The 23,997-nt window shown below is 43.8% G+C and overlaps 1 protein-coding gene across 7 annotated transcripts in view; it reads left to right on the top strand.

The window, feature by feature from the left end:
* Positions 1-23,997, top strand: part of FGD3 (FYVE, RhoGEF and PH domain containing 3) — a 111,238-nt gene that overhangs the window by 36,284 nt on the left and 50,957 nt on the right. Inside the window, exon 1 of one of the 7 annotated variants that reach the window (XM_054837794.1) lies at positions 17,765-17,899. The exons of the other annotated variants lie outside the window; for them this stretch is intronic. The gene's annotated coding sequence lies outside the window, so the exon portion shown is untranslated. Of the gene's footprint in view, positions 1-17,764; positions 17,900-23,997 lie in introns of those variants that run through there. 7 annotated transcript variants of the gene reach the window in all.

Below are 23,997 nucleotides of genomic sequence, written 5' to 3'. Positions count from 1 at the left end.
TCTTAGTTGCATTTCTGTTGCTTTGCAAGAGGTGAGGTGTGTAATAGGTCTCTAAATGGGCTTTCTAGAGCCATTACTTCTGTCTTTCATCATGTCCTACAGTCCTAGTCGGAGTTGACTTCCTTATAATAGTAGATGTTTAAATATATTAAATAGAGGTAACTTCTTGTCTTTTCTGAGGTAGTGCTTACAAAATTCAGTGTCTTACTGACTTTCTGCAGGGCTCTGACCCACCCATAAACTACTTCTCAACCATATGGGTAGTCCCGGCTTTGAAAACTGTGGCTGAGTGTTTGCATGGTACGTGTTGTAATTGTAGTCCTGCGAGCAGTCGCCCTGAAATCCATGGGATTACTCATGCGTCTGGCCGTGTCCACATTCAGGCTTGAAAAACTTTTAATTTAGCATCCTGAGTATGGTCTGCAAGAGTCAGGTCTGGTCTGTTGTGTCCTCTCGCTGCTCGGGGCCAGCTGCACCCCAGAAGCTCGGTCTGGCCATGCTTGCCTGGAGCTGTGCCTGTATTGACCTGCTCTTCTCAGGGAGACTTTCATCCCAGCACAGCCGTGCTAACACGGCTGGAAAAGAAAAGAAGTCGGACTAGCATAGAACTTTTAATAGTGTTGTGAGAAGGGCTGGGTGTCAGTGGTTTGGAGAAGAAGGCACTGAATAAAGCTTACTGAAAATGCTACCTTAATAGGACTTCTTTTCTTTTGTGGTTAGTGTCTGTATTTACATGGGAAAAGTAGGGTGGAAAGGAGTAAGGGACACTGACACACTTGCTGCTGTAGCAAAAAAGTGACCATGTTTCCAAAAGGGTAAGATTTGGGTTTGGAAATAGGTTTATTTCATGCCTTTGGCCACAGTGCTAGAATTTGTAAATTGTCAGTCAGTGAAAGTAACTCTCGGTAATTAATTCTTTTGTTTTGTTTTCTTATCCCTGGACTTGGTGTTTCTGATTAGTTTCTTTTTCACTTTAGGAGAGGATTATCTGTATTTTGGAAGGAATTGGAGTTTTTGCTTGGCATTGTTGAGAATTGCTCAAGCTATGCTATTCTCCTCAATTTTCATAGGAAATGAAAAGCGACTTTAGTATAGGTGTAAACACTGAGTAGCCCCCACATCCCCTGCAATCGTGATTAGAAAAATAACTTTAAAATGCCAAGGAAAGACAGGCAAACATTCCCATCGGCATGGTATTTTCTTCTGGTGTCTTATATTTCTGGAATTACATACTTTTTTAAACTTTAACATAAAAACAGCGTATACTTTGCTGTATGCAATGAAACTTTCACGTTTTCCTACTTTCATAATAATTTTGTTTGGCAATGATTTTTAGCATGGGTAGATCAAGGCAGGGGCATTGCTGGTTAGATTAAATGGTGGTATCTTTGCAATTCAGGGAGACAAAATGTTAACAAAATTCAAATGTAGCTGTATCTAGTGCTCTGGAAACAAAGAGCTTTGAGAGAATGTCTGTAACCTTGACTTGAAAGATTGTTCTGTCTTTTACATGAAAATAAGTCATTTCTGCCATATGCGTTTTCTGAGCAGGAGTCTCCTGTGCCTGTTCTGAGCAGGTGTCATGGTGTAACCCCAGTATGGCTCAGCACCACGCAGCCACTCGCTCACTCCTCCCCGGTGGGATGGGGGAGAGAATCGGAAGAGTGAAAGTGAGAAAACTCATGGGTTGAGATAAAGAGGCTTTAATAGGTAAAGCAAAAGCAGCACACACAAGCAAAGCAAAGCAAGGCATTCATTCCCCACTTCCCATGGCAGGCCATCCCCAGGAAAGCAGGGCTCCGTCGTGTGTAACGATGACTTGGGAAGGCAAACACCATTGCTCCCAACATCCCCTGCTTCCTTCTTCTTCCCCCAGCTTTATATGCTGAGCATGACGTCATATGGTATGGAACATCCCTTTGGTCACTGGGGTCAGCTGTCCCGGCTGCGTCCCCTCTAACTCCCTGTGCACCCCCAGCCACTCGCTGGTGGGGTGGGGTGAGGAGCAGAAGAGCCCTTGGCTCTGTGCAAGCGCTGCTCAGCAGTAATGAAAACGTCCCTGAATTATCAATGCTGTTTCCAGCACAAATCCACAACACAGCCCCCTGCTAGCTACTGCGGAGAAAATGAACTCTATCCCAGCCAAAACCAGCCCAGCAGGGTATTCTGGTGGCAATGTTAAATTAACTTTTTTCTATTATTATTTAGAAAAGTAGAAATAGACTCTGACAATCTGGCATCCAGAAGCGTTCACTTGACAGCTAAAGTATCTAACCAATACATCCTTATTTGTTCCTGCGCTTGTCCCATGTTGTGTGACCAAGGTACAGCAGTTCGGATCAGTGTTCCTTTTTATGCTGAGGTAGGGTGAGAGAAGAGTAAGAGAGTGTTTCAAAGTAGGAAAAATCCTGGGGTTTTTTTCTTCATCCTTATGTACTTGGAAATTACTAAAGAGCGCTCTCAAATAGTATGTGAATCCATTTATTAAATTAACGTGAAATGTGTTTATTTCTAAGCCACTTAATTAAATCTAGGGGGACGTGCAAGTCTTCCAGGCTACGCGTTTGCTGCCGGTTTGAAGCACGCCCAGAGAGAAGGGCTGAGCTCTGCGGGCTCAGCAGCGCGTGGTGGTACATGGGGTGGTTTGGGTCCGAGTGCCAGCAGGAGAGTGGTGAGGGGAGAAAGTTGTCTTGACCCTCAAGAGAAAAAATAAGTGAAAAAAGTCAGAAGAAATGCGTTTAAGAAGAGGAAGCTACGTGTATTGGGAACTTTCTACAGACACGTGTTCTGCTTAAAACAATGGTGTCCAACAGTGGTTTACCTGTTGGCTCAGTTACCATATGGAGCAAATAGAGGAAAAACAGTATAATGTGCTCTCTTCATTGACTTCTGCTTCATTTAAAACATTTTTTTACTTCATTGTGTTGTTTCCATGGTGTTGCTCATGGTTTTAAGGCATTCTTCAGAATATCAGATTGAGAGCCTACATTTAAAGTGGGTAATGTTTCCATCCTTGCATAATTTGTATTGTGTTTATCGATGAAAAACCACAGTTCCATGGGCAAAAAGATCGTTGTGCTGTGCAAATTAAGAGTTTTCCTGCTGAAAGCAATGGCACCTGCCCTCCTACCCGCGTTCCCGTGATCTATGGTGTGTGGCCGTAGGGCGTGTTTGGAGCTCAACTGAGGAAAGTGGAGAGTGAGGACCAGGAACACAAGTTTAACGTGTCGCCCGCTTATCAACATGGTATCAATGGCTTCAGCGGTGAGGCAAAAAGAAGACATTACATCTACTGGTGGGAGAGTAATTCCTCTGATGGATATGGACAGATCCATTGCTATATGTAAAGTAGCTCCCTGTATTACTGTAAATCATAATTAGGGGAAAAATAGAAGCTTATTGAATATGTGAAACGCAGCAGGTGTGACCGTTGATTCTCTTTAACTTAGAGGAAGTTTGCCATCAACAAAATTTGTGTCTTAGACAAGACCCGCAGTAGTGGAAATGTTTTTCCACCAGCAGGGCTAGCTAGTAGTTGTTCCAGGGCTACTGGTGCAAATCGCATGATTGCATTAGCCCAAAACACGTTCTGTGCTGCCAGATCTGCCAAGCTTATGGGTCAAAATCTTGACAAGGGAAGTTAAAACATAGGAAGAATTCAGATGTACGTTTGGATAGATGAGTTATAAATACCTTTGCCACAGGTGTACTTGTAATAATAATAATGAGAATTAGACTGATATGAGTGAATGGACTAATGATAGCCACCTAAGGATACCAGATTTCACATGGATTCGTTAAGCTCTGGATGATCCAGCTCCCCTCATAAGGAGTTTTCCACCTGGGTACTTACTGTTTCTCAACACAGCTCTGCATAATGTCGGCAATTGGGTTTTGCAAATCAATACTGTTGTTTCATGCAATGATAAAATATTTCTTTCTTGTTCATCCTTCACTGATCATACCACTGTTAATACTTTTTTTGGTGGTAGAGATTACATTCCTTTCTAGCGTGGTAATTACATCGTCTTCAATGTGCGGTAAAATTTGAGCCATTGTCCCCCGGTGAGGACTATCTGCTGATGAATAGCTGGGTTCTCTGGTACTCAAACACGCTCCAATTCATCTGTGAAGAATTGGATTTTGGATGTTAATTATGCAGACAAATCAGGAATTGGTTTAAAGCATTGTTACGGACAAAGCGAAGAATAAATTTTGCTCCTGCAAAATACGGCGTTGTGACTGGTACTGATACTATCTGCTGTAATTTGTCTGTCTACCTTTGAAAGCGCTGTGCAGAAAGATGAGCTTAGCTTTTTGAGATAATTACCCATAGTGAATATGAATACTAGCCTATTTCTTCCTTGATATTAAAAAACAAAAGAAAAATTCGTCATGTGCTTCTGTAAAAATAAACAAACAAAACCAAGCTAATTAAAACTTGGCCTGAATCTTGCAGTCCTTCTCACAAGTACCACTGATTTCAGTCTTGGTGTTCATGGTTTTGTGCTATGCAGAAGTGCTGGCGAGGTGTGAGATGGGTGCTCAGAACTGGGCTGAAAGAAACTGCGTCTTGGAACAAGTTTGGGAGTTGATTTATGTCAGAGTGGGGGGGACAGTTGTGTATATATACATCTCCACACACAGTATTTAAGCTACAGTAAGAAGAGCAATGAATCTGGCGCACGGACTTATTCTGGTTGTGAGAAAGGAGGTGAATGCACGTATAAAATCGGGGTTTTACCTTATAGACGCCTCGTGCTGCTTCATAGCTAATGAATGTATTCTCCCTTGAGACATAGTTTGTAACATAATAAAGTTATTTTATCTAAGAAATGCGTGTGAATGGTTGCGTGACACATGCAAGATCTGTAAACCAATTTTACCATTACCCTTTACAGTCTAATAGCCAAAAATCAGGGCCTGAATTATTTAGGAATACCTTTCTACTAAACCAGCTTGCTACCCATGTTGTCTTAATCTGATCTGCTCCCTTATCCAAGGACCTACAAAGTAGAGTGGATTTGGAAATAACAAGGTCTTGATTCTCTTTTGATTGTGGATGAGTGCTGCTTATGGGAGTTTTATTTTTGCTTAATGAGACTTCCCTCTGTTAAGTTCTTAAAAGAAATTCTCGTTTTTATTGGAAAACAGAACATTTGAAAAATGTCCAGGAATTATTTTTCACCCCTCCCTCCCAATTTTAACCTCTGAGTCAAGTGAGAAAAGAGGATTAAATGTGGCTTCTGCAGTGCGAGACACAGAATCCTTGTGTGCTGTTCTCCTTGGATCTGGTCTCAGGTTGCCCAAAAATGTTCACTGAAGTAGTTAAGGGACCGGTACTGACCCGTGATAGGTTTCTACTGAAATTTGGGGTTGTGAGCTTTTTCCTTTTCTGTTCCGTTTCATTTTTCCTAAATAAAGGAATGTGCTAAACCGAAATAAGAATTTTAACGTTTTAAGAATCCAGGAATGCAACCGCTTGCAATCAAATTATGGGAGAACAGTAAGTTACCATCTGTCAGCTCAGATCCTCAGCGGTTAACATGCGAGCTCTTAGCCTGCCCCAATTTTGAGATAAAATGTGTCAGTTTGAGGTTTCTTGCTCTCAGTGATCACACAGGCAGCGATGGCAGGTCTGAGGAGGCGGCAGTAATTTGCTAAGCTGCAGTAACGGGGTGCCGAGTTAATCAGAGTTATGCCGGTGCTGCGTCCGTCCCGCCTGGAGCGGGTGCTGGAGGGGGAAGGCAGACAGCTGTTTTCCTTGGTGTTAAATGCTTACAGGCATTTCTTCCCATTGCTTGCCGACTTCCGGAGCGCTTGTTGCTGATATGCATCTTATGAGGCGATGTCGGGTGGAATGTGGATTTGTACCTAATGAAAACGGAATGAAAAAATTATCTTTACTGCTCAATAGCTGGTATCAGCTGGGGTGACTGTCTGCATCTCTGTGAAATGGTGCAAGGTGCCACCCACAGGCAAATTAAAATACTCATTTCTACAGCCATCTTGGACAATAAAGGCCATCAAGGAAGGTTAAACGGGAGCAGAGTATTTAATGTTGTTTCTGGTTCTTACATACTCGTACCACTCTGTTAGTCACAGGTTGACCTTCCTTCTCCTCGATTTGATACTCTGTTATAACTCGCAATTAACTGTTCAGCATCGTGGCTGTCATTGCGGTGTCTGAGTGTTTCCAATGCGCCATCTGCTTATTCCAGAGACTTCCCAGCTTTGTGGTCTCCTCCCTTCCTCAAACAAGGAAAAATTAGACATGAGGGAAAAAATTGACCTTCAATTCAAGCTAGAATAAATTTCCAGACCTGTTCACTCCAAATTCTCCCGGCCATTACTGCTGACCCCGGATGACAGGTTGGACCACGCAGCTGAGTGCTTTCTCTGTGGATCCGTTCCTCCCTCCCCAGCACAGCCCAGGCTCTTTGTGTTGCACAGTGACTCAAACGAGGTAGGAGGAATAAGCACCTTGACTGTGTCCTCTGCGCTCGCTGCCGCAAAGGCGCTGAAGCGTGGGTTGCAACGTGTGCGTAGTGTCTCTGGGCTTGCTCAGAAAGCCGTCTGCAAGTTCTGCGCATACGGCTTTGCTCTGTCCTAGCAGATTACGGTTCCCAAGGGCAGGGCTTTCCAGTCTTTTATCTGTCTGTAAAATGTCATTGAACATCTATGGTGGGCTGTAAATAATAATGGTAATGATGGTCTGGCAATGCGGTGGATTTCTCCGGGCAGAGCAGAGACTCCTGCCCCGCTGCTCCCGTCCCTGATGCCCAGATGGTGGTGACTCTTCATAGACTTGTTTGCATCTTCTTTGAACACCAAAACTGCTTGATTTGGCAGCCTTTGCCACTTTGTATGCAGTCATTCTGAATCCTGCAGTCTGCCTTTCAGGTGATTTTTTTGTGTGTGTTTAAATTTTTTTTTTTCTAAATACCAAAGGCCAGTACTTTTAATTTAACATTATCATCTGTATATCCAACAGATCGCTGCTGAGTAGATTGGAATTTTATGCCATTAAATGTAATGTTCAAATAACTAATGTATTGTTATGGCTTTAGCTTTTATATTTGTAATACTGAAAATGTTTTGAAATATATCTTACTGTATAGCAGAATGAGGAACCCCAGCATATAATACAGTTTAGCGTATGCGATGAATTTTAGTTGATATGAAAAAGTTTATATAGTTTTCATAGCTAGAATGAATTATTTGATTTAACTGTAATCTAACTGTTGTAATTCCATCATCAAATGAGATCAGTGAACTTGAAATATTTGGGGAACATCTCTGGTTGGGTTACTTATTTTGAAAACTCCATGTACTTTGTGTATGCTACGCTGTCTGTCATTCAGATATTATTTAATGTTTTTAAATGACACATGCAGAATTCCAAGATCACTAAAACATGTATTGGGTATCCACTAAATTCAACTTGTCAATGCAAAAAGAACCCATCATTAACACGCTTAATATTTATTACACTTAAGGCAGTCACATTTTTCTTTTATCAAATGCATCTCCTTGTTCCAGGGGGTGGCAGATCAATGCGGTACTGCTCCTCAGCTGCACATCTTGTGCCCTGTGCCTTTCTCTTAACACAAACCTGCTGCGAGGCACGCTGCCTTTTTCTGCATCTGGGGATCCAAAACTGGCTGCTTTGCGGGGAGGAAGAAGTATCTGTTCAGCCAAAGAATGGTTTTCCTAGACACTTGGTTAGGAAAATAAGGCTGTGGAAGTTGCGTTCCTGTATCTAGCCAGAGAGAGAAGGTGCGCCAGGGTGAGAAAGAAGAAATCCGCTGTGATCTGTGACTAGAGAGTTGGAGAGGTTAGCTAGAATTTTCTGCATTGGTCTCTACTTTTGTTCTGGTCGTTTCGTCAGCAACCATGCATCTTGCAGAGAACAAAATGTAGGATTCTTCCTGATCATTAGTGCAAACAAGCTTTTAAATTAAAAACTGCATCGAAGCAATTATTTTGCTTGACCGTGATGGTTTTTCCTTTGCCACAGTCCGTAATAAAACCTGTCCAGCGTTTCTGCATTTTGAGAGCACAGCTTCAGCCAAGGGATCCTGGAGATCAGGTTGGTCACTGAGTTTGTGTCTGGGGACAGCCGAGGGGCTTAGGCAGGAGGGACGGCTGGGGGCACGGCATGCGATGGCCTATCCAAGTGAGCGGCTGTGGGGAGCGCTGGGCTGTGCACGCACGCTAGCACGCCTGCCTCAGCCCTAGAGATTGATCGCCTGCGGCTGCAGCCTTCCCGTTGGGGTTTCTCCGAACTGTCAGTCTCTAACCAGGGACGTCGGAAGACATGGCTAACGCGAGCTTTGCATATATTTATGAATGCCAGATTTGGGTGTGGGGGGGATGACACCTAAGCTCTGAGCATGTCCTAATTAGCCCCAGTTTATTTATGAGCAGGATGACATGGCTTAAGGTGCCTTCTGAGCGCTAACTGGGTTTGGTGACAATCATCATGTGTTCACAGGGGGTGTGCGAGTGCTCGTGCTGTGCAAAAGCAGACCTCGCGTGCCACCGGTCAGCGCTGGGTAAGCGACTGCGCGGCGGGTCGCTGTCAGCCACTTCCAAAGTGGAGCAAGGTGGGCTGGAGCAAGCGTAAGGCTGTAATCAGACTTTACTGCAATTCGTGTGTGCGCCTGCTTTGTCTTTTGTTTGTTTGTTTGTTTGGGAAGGGCTTTGCTTCGTCTTTTTTGGGGGTTTGGTTTTTTTTTTTTTGGAAGGGCTGTGGAGGTCTCACAGTGTTTGCTGACACTGAGCAGTCTGCTGCCCAGGAAGCAGAAGGTGCACTATTTGTATTATTTCATTGTTGATTGATTGATGCTAACTCATCAATCTCAAGTCCCCACTTCAGGTGTAAAGGTACTGCCCTGAAAGGTGTCCCGTTCATCTTCTGGTGTGACCTTTGCAGCAGTTACAGCTGGCTGAAGCCAATATGTGATAATAGATCTGAAAAAAGTCAAGCCAAACCAAAAATCATTTATCCATAACCCATCCTAAGAAACTGATACAATTGTGATGATATAAATAAATCATACTTTCACTATCAATGATTGTAAGAGCTCAGAATTATAAATTCATTACCAGAGTCATTCATTATCTGAAATAGTCTGTAAGGATCTCTTTTTTTTTTTTTTTAACTGTTTTTCTTCTACAATGAAAATTCTTTAAATTTTTCTTAATAGCTTCTTAATTTCTGTAATCACTTTTTTTTTTAAATCCCTCCATTATTTCCAGTCATCCTTTTTCCTTAATAATGCAGCTTTGCCAGCAAGCATACATTGTATGCATCAAATGTTCTCCATCAATAAAAGGACGATATGGAATAATGATGCAGAAATGTCATGAAAACCAGTAATTATTTAAAAAGTACCTGCCATACAGTATGTGGTATTTTATGCAATATAATTCTAATCACAATTATTCAGATATGTCCCGTGCAAGTAAGAGGGTTTGTAATTATCCTTATTAGCTATACATTTATATGTGAACATGGTAGTTGCCAGTTACATTTCATGTAATGATAGACCAAACTCTTTCTTAGTTTATTTCAGGATTGAAAGCTGTCACCTAAGCAAGAGAAAATGTACACTATCTTCAAGGTATTACTTTGAATACGTATTTTGGGTTAATGATCCGATTTTGAAAATTTTACCTGTTTATGTTTATCTTGTGCTTTGGATTTCTTCAAAACTTCTTTAAAATCATTACTGGCAGAGTTGTAATGCAATTTTGAGATGAAGTCTAATATGTTTTTTCTTTAGAATGAAGATTTAGCAGTCAGTCATGGGGATTTTATTGTTTGTGATTTATAACTGTTGTCCCAAGTAATCACCTAGGTGCTCACAAAATGTCCTTGTTTTCACACCTTGTAGTCACTGATTTGATGACAGTGCAACTGTAGATAACAGGAGAGATGAAATGGTTGCTACAGATTCAATACATTAACTGGAGTTTTGTTGGGAAAACTAGTAATAGTTGCTTTTTCTGCAGCTTTTTTTCTGTAGTCTGTGTTACAGGCCTTTGAGCTGGTGTTCCTTTCTTTGGAGCTTGCCAGGCTGAAGTAAGTACAAAGGATGCTTTATGCTGTCCTTTGCATCCGCTCTGGGATCCAAAATACTGGAGCCAGTGCAGTGGTTTGCAGTCCCTTCCAATTTATTTATCTGCACGTTGTTTCTGTGGAACACCTTTAACCTTTCCAGGTTCTTTTTCTTGCTCTCGCTTTAGTCCTTGGAGACTGTGGGGTCACGGAGCGAGGAAGCATTGATCTAGGCTAAGGAGATGTTAGTGCAAGGGAAATAGTGCTTTGCTCTCAGTTCCTCCATCCGCAAAGTACAGAACACGCTTGCGTATCCCCCTGGAGCCGGAAGCGACGTGGTGTTTGGCATCGGGAGCGCCCGGTGCAACACACCTGTGGAATGACTTGCAGGCTTGTCTCCGCTGCCCAAGTCCCTGGTGGCCGCAGCGTGCAGAGCAGATGGCGGTAAGGACTGTGTTTCCTAGGTAGCTGAGAAACCAGCATGGCGTGGCGTGGACCTTTGGTCGTCGCCGTAGGCTGCCCACGGTCTCCAACAAGCAGTATCGAGGCTCTCGCTGGCTGGAGCGCTCCCAGGCTTCCGCTGCGATGGCTTTGCAGCAGCCATGTGGGATCGCTTTCTTAGGCGTGAGGAAGCGGCACAGAACCAAGGATGCTTTTGCTTTTAGCCCCTCAGTGCTGTAGAGGCCTTTAAAGGCTTCTCTAAACTGCGATTGCTGTTGTGGCCCAGCACGGCGCTCCATCTGCACAGTGCAGCAGAGGGTGCCACTGTGACCTGTCCGTTCCTCTCCAGTTCCTGCCCACCTTCAACCTCATCAGACAGAAATAAACTGTTTTCTTCTGACTCCTCTTCAATAAAGTGCTTCTTTATTGAGAAAGAACAATTTACATTGTTCTTTCATTACATTTGTATTAAATAGGGAACAAAAAATTCTTTCATTATTCTAGATGTCATACCGTTATAGGTGCGTCCATCCTTGGAGAGAGTCAAACCAGGTCCTGAGCAACCTGCTCTACATGACCCTACTTTGAGCAGAGGGGTTGGGCGGGACGATCGCTAGAAGCCCCTTCCAACCTCAAAGACTCCATGGCTCGGTCATGGGTCATTTTCTGTAAAGGCAGTAAACTTTGAGTAGGGAGTTACGAGGCAGCACGGAGAGCTGAAATATGTTCTCCTTTAATGATTATTGTGAACTACTGGAAATACACTATTGTGAAATTGTTCTATATTTTGCAGTCTGCAGCTCTGCTACCAAAATAGTGTACCAACATAAAACTACTCATTATGCTTTTCAATAATTAAGTTGAATTTTCTTAACTTCTGCAGTATGGAGTGACAGCACATTGCGGTAACACAGAATAACTAGTCCTCCCCTGCAAAGCTCAATTCCATAGAAAAAATCTGAGCTCAGTTTTACCTACTTTTATTTAGTACCTAAATAGACTTTTAAATGAGCAGAGGCTAATTATTGGTTTACTGAAACTAATAAAACAATTCAAGATTAGAAAAGAAAGCCAGTTCATTGGGACACTGTTGGAGATGCATTATATTGTCATTAAATCTTAAGGATAATTTTTACTCTCCTTATTGGCTAAATGAGAGTTTACTCGTTGTAATGTGTGCCATTAAGAAGATTCACAAGCATTTCAACTAAGCTGTGTGAGAGAGTCTTGCATGCTGCTTTTGTCATTAGCAAAAAAATTTAATAAGCTTCTAGTAAAAGGAGAAATTAAGTACGTGAAGCCTTTTTTAAAGGCACACAGTTTTAAATGAAGGCTGGAATCTTACTTATAGGGACTAGCATCTGGCTGTTTCTTGCCTTTGTGTAGAAGAGTCTTAATTTTTTTTTTTTTCTTTTTTCCCTCCTCCTCCCTTACCAACAATTCTGGGAATTGCAGATCTGCTGTCTTCCTCTTTGTTCTTGGGAGAGACAGTAAGTCACCCAGGTGCAGGTAATCTGAAAGGAACAAATTGAAATGGCTTTGGCTGGGATAATTTGTTTGTGTCTAAGCTGTATAAAATCTCTTTAAGTTTTTACAGTAATGGATTGCTCTGGTGTTACAATTCCTGCGTTAAAGCAGTACAGATGTGAAGTCCCAGGAGTGTTATTAGCTTGAAATATGTTCTTTGATTTGCATGATCAGTGTAATTATAAATCAGGACTCTTTCATCATAATGAAAAACCTGTTACCCATGAAGGGAAAGAGAAAGAAAGAAAGGAAGAAAGAAAGAAAGAAAAAGGAAGGAAGGGAAGGAAGCAAGCAAGCTCTGTGCTCATCTAAGAGGAAAGTCTCAGGAGCGCTGAATAACGGTTCTGCCTGCATCCCTCCGTCGGGGGACCGGCGTGCGCATCCTCTCAGAGGAGCGGCCGTGGTGCAGGCCTCTGGCGTTGGTCAGGGCTCTGAGGTTGTCAGATAGACATAGGGATAGCTTTAACTTTGGAAATCCGTGGTGAAAACGCATTTACAGTTGCAGCTGCATACTGCACTTTGCCCTCGGTGGCCTTTCAGCTGGTACCTGAGGACACCGTGTGTCGGAATCAGACGGGTTTGTATGGGGTGTTCCCTTCTGGGGGAGCCGGCGTGGTCCCTGGGGCAGCAGCCTCGCGTCATGCCGGAAACATCCAGGCGCAGTCTGGAGACCAGAGCTGAACCGGGTGAATAAAAAGGTGGGATGAGAAGCCAGTTTGAACTCTGAAGAGGAAGAGGGAGGGAAAGGTAGGCCGAAACGCTGCTGCTCTGCTGCAGGGCACCGTGGTGGGGTATGTGGGGGACAGCCTGTGAGCCAGGGAAACGCCCCGTCTTCTTGTCACCTCGCTAGAACGAGAAGTATGATTGAAAAGTTATGATGAGAAATGCTTGTCTGTCAATAAGACTTCCTCATAGAGTGTTCTAGTCTGTGTCGAGTGCTTACTGTAATCTTTTCCTCCAGGCATGTTGTCTGCCTAATACTATATAACACCACTAAATATTTTTGTAATAGTAAATGAGGAATAAATTAGGGAGAAGGGAGCATTATCTTCCATCTTCAATGAATCTTTTTGCAAAAGAGAAAAACAAAGCAAAACAAGGTTTTATGAATTAATGAATTCTGTGTTTCATTATAATTGTAATGAAATATGTGAATGAAAATCCAGTTCTCGCTCCCTCTTATAAATTGGGCACCTGCAACAACTTAAGCTGGACTTTTGATACCTGGACCTTGCCCGCTGCAGGAATTAAGTCTGAAATCTAGCGCTGAAGTTAAACAAGTCTCTCTGCGACTTCAGAACTCAAAAATAAGACCAGACTTGTATGCACCAAAGAGACGGGTCTGGCTGCTCCTGTCTTCTCGCCTACCTCTGTCGTCTGAGATGGCGCTCGCTGGGCACCCTTCCCGGCGCGCGCTGTGAGCGGTGGTGCGGGCAGGGCTTTGTCACCTGCAGCTCAGGCTGGCTGGATCTGCCCCAGGTGCCTTCGCCTTTACTTGGTCACTCTTTGTGCCTCAATCTCCGTGCGTCGTTTAACCTGCTTTCCTTACTAGATGGAAGAGTCTCAGGGGGATTTTCCCTTCTACCTTTGATCTAGTTGTCACAGAAAGTTACTGTGCTGATTATTTTAGCCTAGAGTAATTCAATTATGCTATTTGGGGGGGAAAAGACAGCCGAATGCTTCCTCCAGAAGAGTAAGTTTTTTGTAGCCTGTCCGTTTTACTTTAAATCATAAAAGTTCATAACTCTGCCTTCCAGTTACAGAGGTTTGATGTTCAGTATTGCCCAACGTTTACTCTCTGTATGCCTATATGAAAAGCAGGCTGAGGGTAAATTTTGAGAAAACTATAGCTAAATTCAAGAATTGACCTACCTGTGAATAGTCTCCCACACTAGAGTGATAAATTAAACATGTCTTTTTTTAACTGAAAATCTATTTCCTGCATCCCTTGCATGAATGTCACTTAAGGCTTGAAGTTATGTTGCCAAAATTTGGGACCAGCTCTGGTAAGATGCCTCCAAATTCTGAGATGTGGTAGAAATGCTGTTGCACCGAAAAGGTTACTGCTGGCGGGTGCCTGTGTCAGAGGCAGCTGTGGAGGTGAAAGCTAAGGGCAGACTGATATTCTCCAGAGGGGTACAAAATATAAGCAGAATAAGAAGGAATTCCTTTGGTACAGGTTTGTCGCTGCTTAGGTAACGCGGAGAAGCACGCGTTTTAATGTTGGCATCAGTCAGGTCATTGACTGTGTAGTTCGTTATCATAGCTCAGAGAGCACCGTTACAGACGCAGGAACAGAAATTGGAGCTAGAAATTAAAATATTTTAATTAAGCCACAAAAGAGAACACACATGACTACTTAAAAAAATCCCCAAAAGCCGAAAATATCCATCAGCCCCCACCTAAACTTCAGCAGAGTTTAAATTAAATTCACTTCTAAGTTTATTAGCCAAGAGATAATTACACGTGGAGTTTTCCACTCTCAGGACTTGCATCCAGGCAGTGCTTGGGGAACAGTGGTGCATGGTGAGAAGCCGCTTCCCCGCAATCCCCCGGCCTCTGGCTGAGATGGGGTGAGGCTGGAGGTGCCCCCGGGGTTGGAGAAGCTGGGTGCCTTCCCACAGAGGGGGTTCGCCACGGCCCCCACGTTCGGGGCTGACTCCTGCGGTTGAAGGGAGGTCGGGGCTGTGTCCTCGGTGTCTGTGCGGGTGTTAACAGAGGGCTCAGTTTGGTTTAAAAACACAACTTTTTTTCATGTCGCTGATGACCTCAGGAGATGAAGGTGAGAGATCTCTGACTGCAGTACCACATCCTGTTTCGTGCAGGAAAAGAAAATATTTTTGTTTTGGGGCTTTAATGTGCCTATTGTTCGTCCTGATAGGCAATGTATTCTGTGGTGCTTAGCTTTGGTTTCTTTCTCGTTTTCCTTTTAAGTGAGCGTATTTTCACTCTGTTTAAGACTGCTCTCAGTATGGGTTTTCTGGTTGCTACTCCTGCTCCTACAGCCCCCTTGGAGTTGCCAGGGTCGGGAGCTGGTCCTTGCTGCCTTTCAGCTGCCAGGTTTTTCCCTTTGCTTTTGGCAAGAATCGGCTTGGCAGCCTGCTATAAAATAATAATAAAATAATAAATATCACTTTTTTGCTAGGAAAAAATGACCTTCCATACAGTTAATGGTAGATTCTGCTTTTTTGCCCTGGACAGTTGTTTAAATTTTCTCTGTTGGGGGATGAGTTGAGCTGATGCTGTATTACATCTCAGCAGATATTGTCATTCCCACCGAAGTGGGAATATCTGCACAGTCTTTTAAAGCGTCCTTGCTTTGTGCTGCCCGTGGATGGTCTGGTGGCCAGTTGTATTCAGAGCAACATAAAAAGCTTAAAACTAGAAGTGAGTACCTGCTTGGGATTTTTTTTTTTCCTGTTGTTTTTCCTTGCCCCAGTGCGAGGTTGTGTGTAATGACTTTCTAGCAACAGGATTTCTAAGATGTGCTTGCGTTTCTGCGTTTTCTTTACCTTGTCACATAATAAGCATAAAGATCTCAGCAGGAATTTGGTTTACACACCTGTGTTGAGTAGTGCTGTAATACGGAATTAGATGTGCAGCTCCTCATTTCTGTCGTTCAGAGATTTTCTCCTGACTGTTGTACATTTATATAAATATATATATAAATTATATGCATAGATATAAATGTAGAGCAAACACTTAAGAATCACTTTTATAGCCAATTTTTAATACTGTTTGCCAGCTAACCGTGTCTAAGGGAGAAGCCCCAGAGACCAAGCTGCACCAGCGATCCCAGAGGCCCAAGCCCGTGCGGTCCTGGCTTCTGCGTTGAGCCAGCGATACCAGCAGTGTTTCTTGCTGGACAAATGTGGGTCTGGGGTGTGAGGGTTTTTAATTCACAGGCAGGATTGAAAATGAGGACTGTGCCGTAGTGCCCTGTCCGGGCAGCGTTGAGTGGGAGAAGAAGTGTGTTTGAGTGTTGTGAGGAAAGGGCTGGTGTAGGTCTGTTGAAAAGCTAATTCTTTATGTGAAATTAAATCAGATTAAAAGAATCATTAAAATTCTGTAATGATGTCTTTAAAGCAGTTCTGGAGTAATCCCTGGCTGCGTGTGAAATGTCCCAGAGGCAGAGGAGGGTTCGAGTGGCATTGCACGGGCACCTGGATTATATGCTGTTCTGGACGGGGCAATAAAAGCAAGATTGTAAAGAGAGACACAGAGATTGCACTGAAATAAGCTTGTAAAAACAGAGAAGCTTTAGAAAGAGTGATAAATCAACAGTGAAATCTCAACCTCCTCTAAAGACAGTAGGGAAATAGTCACCCGTCAGACAAATATCCTTAATTTCAGTGAAAGCTGTGTGCCTACCTCCGTTTGTGGCTCTGCAGCCCGAGCCTGCGGTACGGCTGTCCTTGGGGGTTCGCTGCTGGCGAGCTGGGCCACTGGGGCCCGTCTCGAGAAGAACAGAAAAAGTCAGAGCTTAAAACTGATTTCTCAAGAATTTGTCTGTTGTGATTAAGATGATGAGATGATGATGAGAGGCGTGACATGCGTACCGGTGCCGGTGAAGCATAACCTTGAAGTGTTTGGGTTAGCGTGCGGGAATTGGCTTTAAAAGAATCTGATGGGGTTAAAGATGGGAAATCTTGGTGCAAGGTTATGGAAAATACTACGACAGCGATGTTCAATAGTGACCCTCAGGACACTATAGAGATGCCTGTTAAAGGAAGTGTCCTCACCTAAGGCATTTAAAAGTAGTCAGAACAGGGTAAAATACATCAAATCCCAAATCAGAGCGGCACGGGTCTGGGGGAGCTACTGGTCCTCCTTGTGCTTTAGATGTACACATTTGTTTGCTTTAGTTACTGGGTTCTTTCTGTGAACAATCCTCTTTTTTTCCTGGGTGTATTTCTGTGTTGTTCGAAGTGTGTTAAACTAAATTTACCAAATTTCTCACAGCCCTCCTCAGACTAAAGGGTTTGGCATGGTTCTCAGACTTTGTGTTTTTCTCATAAGGACACAGACTAGCAGCCCTTCCACCGCTCCCCAGGGATGGAGCTTGCCCTAAAATGAAGTGTTCCATTCAAAAAAGATAAATTTTACATTTTGTTTCTTCCTTTATCACTTCCCGAGGTAGGATTCTGCTGAGAGAGCAGGAGGAGGGGAAGAAGGAGCACTGAAAATGTTCAGGACTTTTGATGGAAATCTTTTAACCATCCTATGCCTGCTGAATTACATTTATTGTCGCTTCTGCAGGCTCTTTCTTAGCAGACTTAGCGCCTTTTCCTTCAGAAAGCTCCTTGGACACCCCAGCCCAACCCTTTTGGGAAGCGTACGTGTGGTTGTGCTTGGGCTCTTCGTCTTCCAGAGGAGCTGTGCAGCAGTCTGAGAGTTTCAGTGCTGAGAACTGGGATTTTTTTTGGTTTCCGTGGCATGTCACTGTTGTTACTCACCAGCCGTGTGTTAATATTGAACCGTACCTAAGCAGAAAGCTGTTTAAAGAGATATAGCTTTCTCTCGTACTGCAGAAAGATTCAGGCTCTTTCACCATCCGCATACTATGTATTGTGTTTCAGATGCATTGGAAACTTAAAACCAAACAGCCTTTTTCTGCAGAGTCGCAGGAATCTCCTGTGACTTCTGCTTAGGAAAGCTCCTCCGCTCGCGTTTGCCACGTTTCTGTTCTTTGAGTCAGCTCGCCGCAGTGATGGTAGGAAGTGGGATGGGGGAGGTCAGTTCCTGTGAGCATGGCATTTTCAGCTTTGAAACGAGAGCTGCCGCAGGAGCCGGTCTCCCATGTTTTTGGTTGTCTTAGAGCTTGAGCAAATAAGAAAAAATGCGGGGGTCTCTGCTTGAACACAAGTAAGTGATATACATCTCTTGTGATATAGAATTGCAGTCCATGCCAGACTCTCATTTACTTTCTAACATAATGTTTTCTTGATTGTATCTGTTCTGAAAGCTTATGGTGATAACTTGGCTGTCACTCTCGTTACTGAAGTTGACATTTTGGAATGCCAGAAAAATGGATGTCGTGTGAAATAAGCGTGGTCAGTGTCCCCAGGCTGGGTTTGGTGGAAGGGCAGGCGGACAGCCCCAGCGCACGCTGCTTGACACTCCTGCTAGGGGTCTTAGGGGCCGTGGCCAGGAGGAGGAGGCGAGTTTTTTCCCTGGGTTTGAGGAAGATGCTGGAGCTAATGAAGCGGTGTAAGAGGGAAAAGAAGGGTATGCTGGGCGGCAGGGTGGGACAGGCTTTGCTCCCCGTTGCTTGGCAGCAGATGTAGGGAGCTGGTCTGGTGCGGGGCAGCGTGTGAAACTGGGGAGATGAGGACAACCACAGGCTCTGGAGCTGTCAGTCACGGACCGCTCTGGGGATGGTGGTGTGTGCTTTGTAACGGACTGTAACGAGCAGGATCACCTTGTGCCATTACTAGAGCTGACACCGTGAGATAAATCTCATTGCAGTGCATTGCAGGTAGGACTGTTGACACTGGGTTTTCCAACAGCGGAGGGAGATCTGTAGCTTCTTTAAAGAAGTCCTTACCCATCTGTGTGCGTAACACAGCCTGAGCATGAAGGAGAGAGTATTATACCACTTCCTAGATTCCTGCTGACACAAGAAAGACACAATCAGCACCTTTTAATTTGTGTCTGAGTTCCTCTTAACAGGGTTTTATTTTATTCAGATACATAAATGAGCTCTACCCATGAAGCCCTTTGCTTTCTAGCGGTAGGTTTCTGCCTTAAGAGCAGGCTTTCCTCCTGGAAAGGCTTTTAGTAGGGAGGAAGGGATGGAGAGAGAGAGAGAGAACTTCACTGTCCGTGACACTGTTAGGGAATGCCCGGGTGGATGTTTCAGTTGCAAATACAGGGATGCTTGAACTGGGCATAATGGGAGCCTGTTGGTGGAGGTTAGAGGTACATGGCACGTGCTCACTTTGTAGCCAAACGTTGGGAAGAGCTAAATTCCTATTGAGATGTCTGTTACGATGGCTCAGTAAGGAATAGCTTTCAGAATAGCTCTACGTGTTAACAGCTGAGGGTTTTGCTGGTTTTACTTTTAACTCTGGTCAGTTCTGGGCATGTGCTTAGTAGTCGAGACTCCTGTGAGCTGCAAAAATGTCATTTACCGTTATATAGGTTCTGGTTCATTTATCTTTGTGTATTTTCCTGCAGACAGTTTTTTAAGCTGACCAGTGATGGTTGCTTATCCATTTGATGCACATGGTGCATATTACAAAACAGCATTAGAAATGGAGACACCACTGCTGGATGCATTTCTGGATGCAACAGCTATAGTGTCTGCATGCAATAGTTTCACTTTTAGATGCTTGACGAATCATTAGAAAATTATAATGTCTTCCCATGCTACGAGTTGGACCTGATGGGTTGCCTTCTGGAGCTTTTGACTTCACTGATGGTGCAGAGAGCCTAAATCAGCAAAGAATAAGAGAACTGGAAGCTCCCAGACGTTGTTTAACTCGTAGGTGACAGCAGTGGGTGACAGCAGCGATGGCAGGAGTAGGAAGCCGTTCCACTGGTCGCTAAGACTATTTTCTCTTCCCGCGAGATGGCAGGGAAGGTCCCCCTGAGGAGGAGCAGCAGGAGCTCTGGGGCTGTGCCGCCGAGAGCCCCCCCCTCTCCTGGGGGTCCCAGGTTTGGGCATGGCAGAGGGCTCAAGGATTGCCCCTGGGCAAGCCTCTCTTGAGCAGGCATTCAAGTTATGCTATTGAAGTCATGTCCATCGTTCTGGGTGGAGAAATCCCCCAGTGGTATTAATTCTTGGGGAAAGCAAACTTCTAAAGGAGGTCTTGCTTATAATGTCTTTCCAGTGCGATACTCTGAAGAGCCTTTTTCTGTTACTCCAGCGTTTGTCATCCCTTTTACCCCGTGTGCGCTTGCCATGCCTCGTGCGGGGGTGCGGAGGTGGGCTAGCCTGATGAGCTTTAGGCTTTCTTCAATTCAGCTGAACACTGCAAAAATCTGCGAAAGAGTGCTGGGTGAGAAGTCCTTCTATGGGATCAGCACATGTAGGATGTGCCAAACCAGTAGCTTGTCATAACATTTCTGGTTCTTGCTGCTGTTTATCACAGGCCTCCAAGAAATTTTTGTATTTTAAGCTAGGATTATTTTTGAATGCTGCTACCTGGGGACTAGGTGCCAAGTGCCAGGTCTGAACGTGGCTTTTGCGCTGGGAGAAAAGCCTGTGACCTGAAGTTCAGGCACTTGGGTTCAACTGATTTCTTTAATACTACACTCAGTAGAGCATCAAAATCCTTATATTTTGTCTTAAGTTAATAGAAAAATATATCATAGCCTTCAAGCAACAGAGTCTAAGAGAAATTTTTCAAAAATGCGGGCTGTCTTCTGGGTGCAGACAGCTTAGTGAGGGTAAAGGGAGATACCTGAGAAATTTCTCTGGGCCATGAAAGACTTTCCCAGTGGCATTGACTTCTGTCAGAAAGAGTGGAGTTATTTTTCCATTTTAGTGACAATATAAATTGTACATTATCTTAGGCATTTTCAGAAGTTTCGTTAAAGTTTTACCTTAGGAGGAGCCTTAAATACATATTATTTATTAACATAATACAAAAAAATTATGTCCGGAAAGCATCATCTTTCTCTGTTTCTGCTTGGATTGGTTCTGAATAGAGAAATTGTAAGCAGCATTGTTCCTGTGAGTAGAACGGCAAAAAAGCCATGAAATTACTTGAGCTTAAATACATTAGAGATGCAAGGACTGGACCTAGCAAAGCTGAGTTTTACACGTTTGGAAGCGCACACTCAGGTTTTTAGCGCTCTGCCTGGTGTGCCCACTCTGGAGATGCTGGCTCGCTTCGCGTCCCAGTGGGCTGCCCGGAGCTGTTGCAGGCAACCCGGGGTCAGATGTGAAGTCAGCGTCAGCCGGGCTCACTGGGAATAACAGTTTATTAGTAGTAGCCTTTTATAAGGTTTGGACACAAATAACCGTTTTTTTGTCAATTTGCACATACCAGTGTGCTTCCCAAGCACTTCCATGGCGGTTATAGCTGATCCAGCCTAGGGAGGGTTTGCACAGTCCAGCGCTGGACCGGAGAGCCAAGAGGAGGTAGTGTCTGCATTGGGTCCTGCGGGTTTGGGGGATGCAGGAGTGCAGGCCATGGGGGGGGCCCGTCACCCGCTCCCACCTCTGGAAGCATTCGGCAGGACCATAGATATCTTGAGAGGGGCCACTTGGGCTACGCCTGGATCTTACTGATGTTGTCCCTCTTGTTTTCCATTCCCAGGAGCCCCTGGAGCGCGCTTGGCAGACAGTGGGTTTTCTTTCAGAGAATTCCATGTGAAATAATCCAGTAAATCTTGTTTTCACAGATCATTTTATAGCGCTTGAAAAAATATATAAGGAAAGTGGATTTTTGTCTTGTGTGCAAAAAGCAGCCCTTAGGGGCCACATCAGAGATGAATAGAGAGAACCATCTTGGCTTAAATTAAATAAAAAAGAATGAAAGCTACTTCTGTGGTTTCACCCATGCATATTTTTCTTGATTTAGGGCCAGCACCACATTTGGTGTTTAAGGCACTTGTGGCTTTCCAAGTTCCTCTTTCTTCCAGCTACTTATCAATTTTACTTTCTGCTTTATGCCCACTTGCTCCTTAGTTGTACTGTCAATAAACGCGTGGGTTAAGGGCAGGCAGCAGATGAACACCGATATATTTGCAGTAGTAAACTATATATGCAATATACAAGATGAGATAAAATATTGTATGTTTAGAGGACGATGGATTTATTTTTCTTCTTTTTTTAATTTTTATTTTAATGACAGGTCTTTTTTAATGGGAAGTAGCATAAGGCTTCGCAAAGTATTTACTCTGCAAACGCCCCTGAGCACAAGTCCTGGAGCATTTGAAGCCAAGTTCAGAGCTTGTTTCAGGCAAGATGGACATATTTGTTGAGTAATTACCAGTGGAGGATCTTGTGCCTTGTGTGTTTGGTAAGATTATGCGGTAGAAGAGAAGAACTCGTATGTGGATTCATAAAATGAGGATCAAAGCACTTTTCAGTAATGTAAGCAGGTCATGAGAGCTTTTAGCCTAGACATGAAAGGGTGTCTGGCGGTGCCCTGCACTTGGAAGCACGCAAGTAACCAGTGGCTCTTATTGTTACCAGTAAGAAAGGAAGGTTGTGGGACCTGCCTTCCCAGCGATGAACTGCACTAGGAGAGAAAAAGGAATTGGGTTTGAGTTCCTTTTGCAACTTTACAAGACAGTCCCTTTTTGTGGCAGTGGTTGAAGAAGAACAGCGAGTGCTCAAGGCAACCAGTACTTACCCTGGGGGGTCAGCACAGGGGGGGCTGGGCTGGGGGTGCCTGGCTGGGGACCCCCAGGGATGGGGTACCTGCGGGCAGGAGCTGTGGCTCTCCTCCTCCCTCGGCCACAGCGGGGGACCATGGTCACCTCCGGCATGGCCCGGGGGCTCCAGCGCTCATCAGAGACGAGGCCGGTGCTGTGCTTGTATGATGGAATGACATAGCGTGGTTAGAGGTGTTTTCTCTTGTAGGTACAGAGATTTGTACACTGAGAATTGGATCATTAATGTGATTTTTAGGAAAATACAGCATTGCTGGATTGTCTTCCAGTTGCTAGCATTGGTAAATACCTATTGAAACACTGTCTTCTGCGTGCTGCCCTTTTTATTTCCTTGAATTAGAACTTTTCCTTTGTGCACTATTTTAATTTCTTGCTGCGCTGAGCGGCTGTTAATCAGGAAGAAGTCTCAGTCCTTTCCCCAAAAAGCTGGCCCGTCACGCACTGCTGTTGCTGTCACAGGGAGCTCCTGGTACCCAGAGCTGAGGCATCTGCGTAAGCTCTTTCTGTGATGATGTGTTTGCAATAATCTATTAATCTGCTCTAATAATCTACTCTACTTTCACTGCATTTTCCTGATAAGTGAAATTATATTTGAATAAAAGGTAGTACTTATAAATTCCTGGCTTCAGCTGGAAGGATGTTTTAATAGCTGGTCTCAAATCTGCTGAAAAGCAGATTTTATGGTAGAAATGCTAATGAAGCTTCAACAGGAACAACTGGCAGCCGTACCGAGGAATTGGGGGATTGTATATTTGGGTGTCAGAGATCAGTAAATAGATTTGTGCCATCTGAATCTATTTTTGTCAGCAAAATTTACTTTAATACTTTATGCGTATTTAAAGAAAAAAAAAATCTGTATTGCTGTGAAAGTTTCTGCATTTTGAGGCCAGCTCTCAGCTAATCTTCCCAAGCTGTCTGTACGGCTCAGATTTCAAAATCTTTATTCAAAAGGTCACATCCTGATTTAATACCATTAGTATAAGCCCAGGATAATTTAGTTGATGTGGATGGAGGTGCTTGTCGTTTCAGGTTTTTGATCTTAATACAAATCTGGCCAAGAGTAGGTTACATTTGTGAAGCTAATGTCATGTTCTTCAACACATCACGGGAAGGCAAAGACTGATTTTTCACATTTAGAGGAATCCTTCCTACATGATGCAGGTCGCCTCTCGCTCCAGCAAGATGCTGGTAATTTCAGCCAGTCCACTTTAAAACAGGAATATGGAAAGAATGTTTGTCATGTTTTCTTTGCCTTTTTTTTTTTATGGATTAGCATTCAAATTTCTGTATTTGATACGTTTTCCGCGTCTCAGTACTGCCGGAAGCGTATATATTCATGTGTTCGTATGCAGCAATTTTAAACCGCAGTCCTTTTTAAACTCTTTTTTTTTTTTTTACCTTTTTATGACACACTAGTAAAGCTGGCGTGAGGATTTCATGTAGCTGTAGGCTTGCCACAAGTACAAAAACATCCCCAAATCAAAAAATGCGGTATCCGCTATGTGAAAGTGGATATAGCAGTTTATTTCCACAGTGCCCATAGAAATGAATGAAGAATGTTAAATTAAAAGACAAACAAACATATTAATCACTTCTTTCTCTGTTTTCCCACT

This window comes from Grus americana, chromosome 11 (assembly GCF_028858705.1).
Source record: "Grus americana isolate bGruAme1 chromosome 11, bGruAme1.mat, whole genome shotgun sequence".
Lineage (NCBI taxonomy): Eukaryota > Metazoa > Chordata > Aves > Gruiformes > Gruidae > Grus > Grus americana.
Note: the sequence above shows the minus strand (reverse complement) of the source record. Positions and strands in the feature narration are given on the sequence as shown.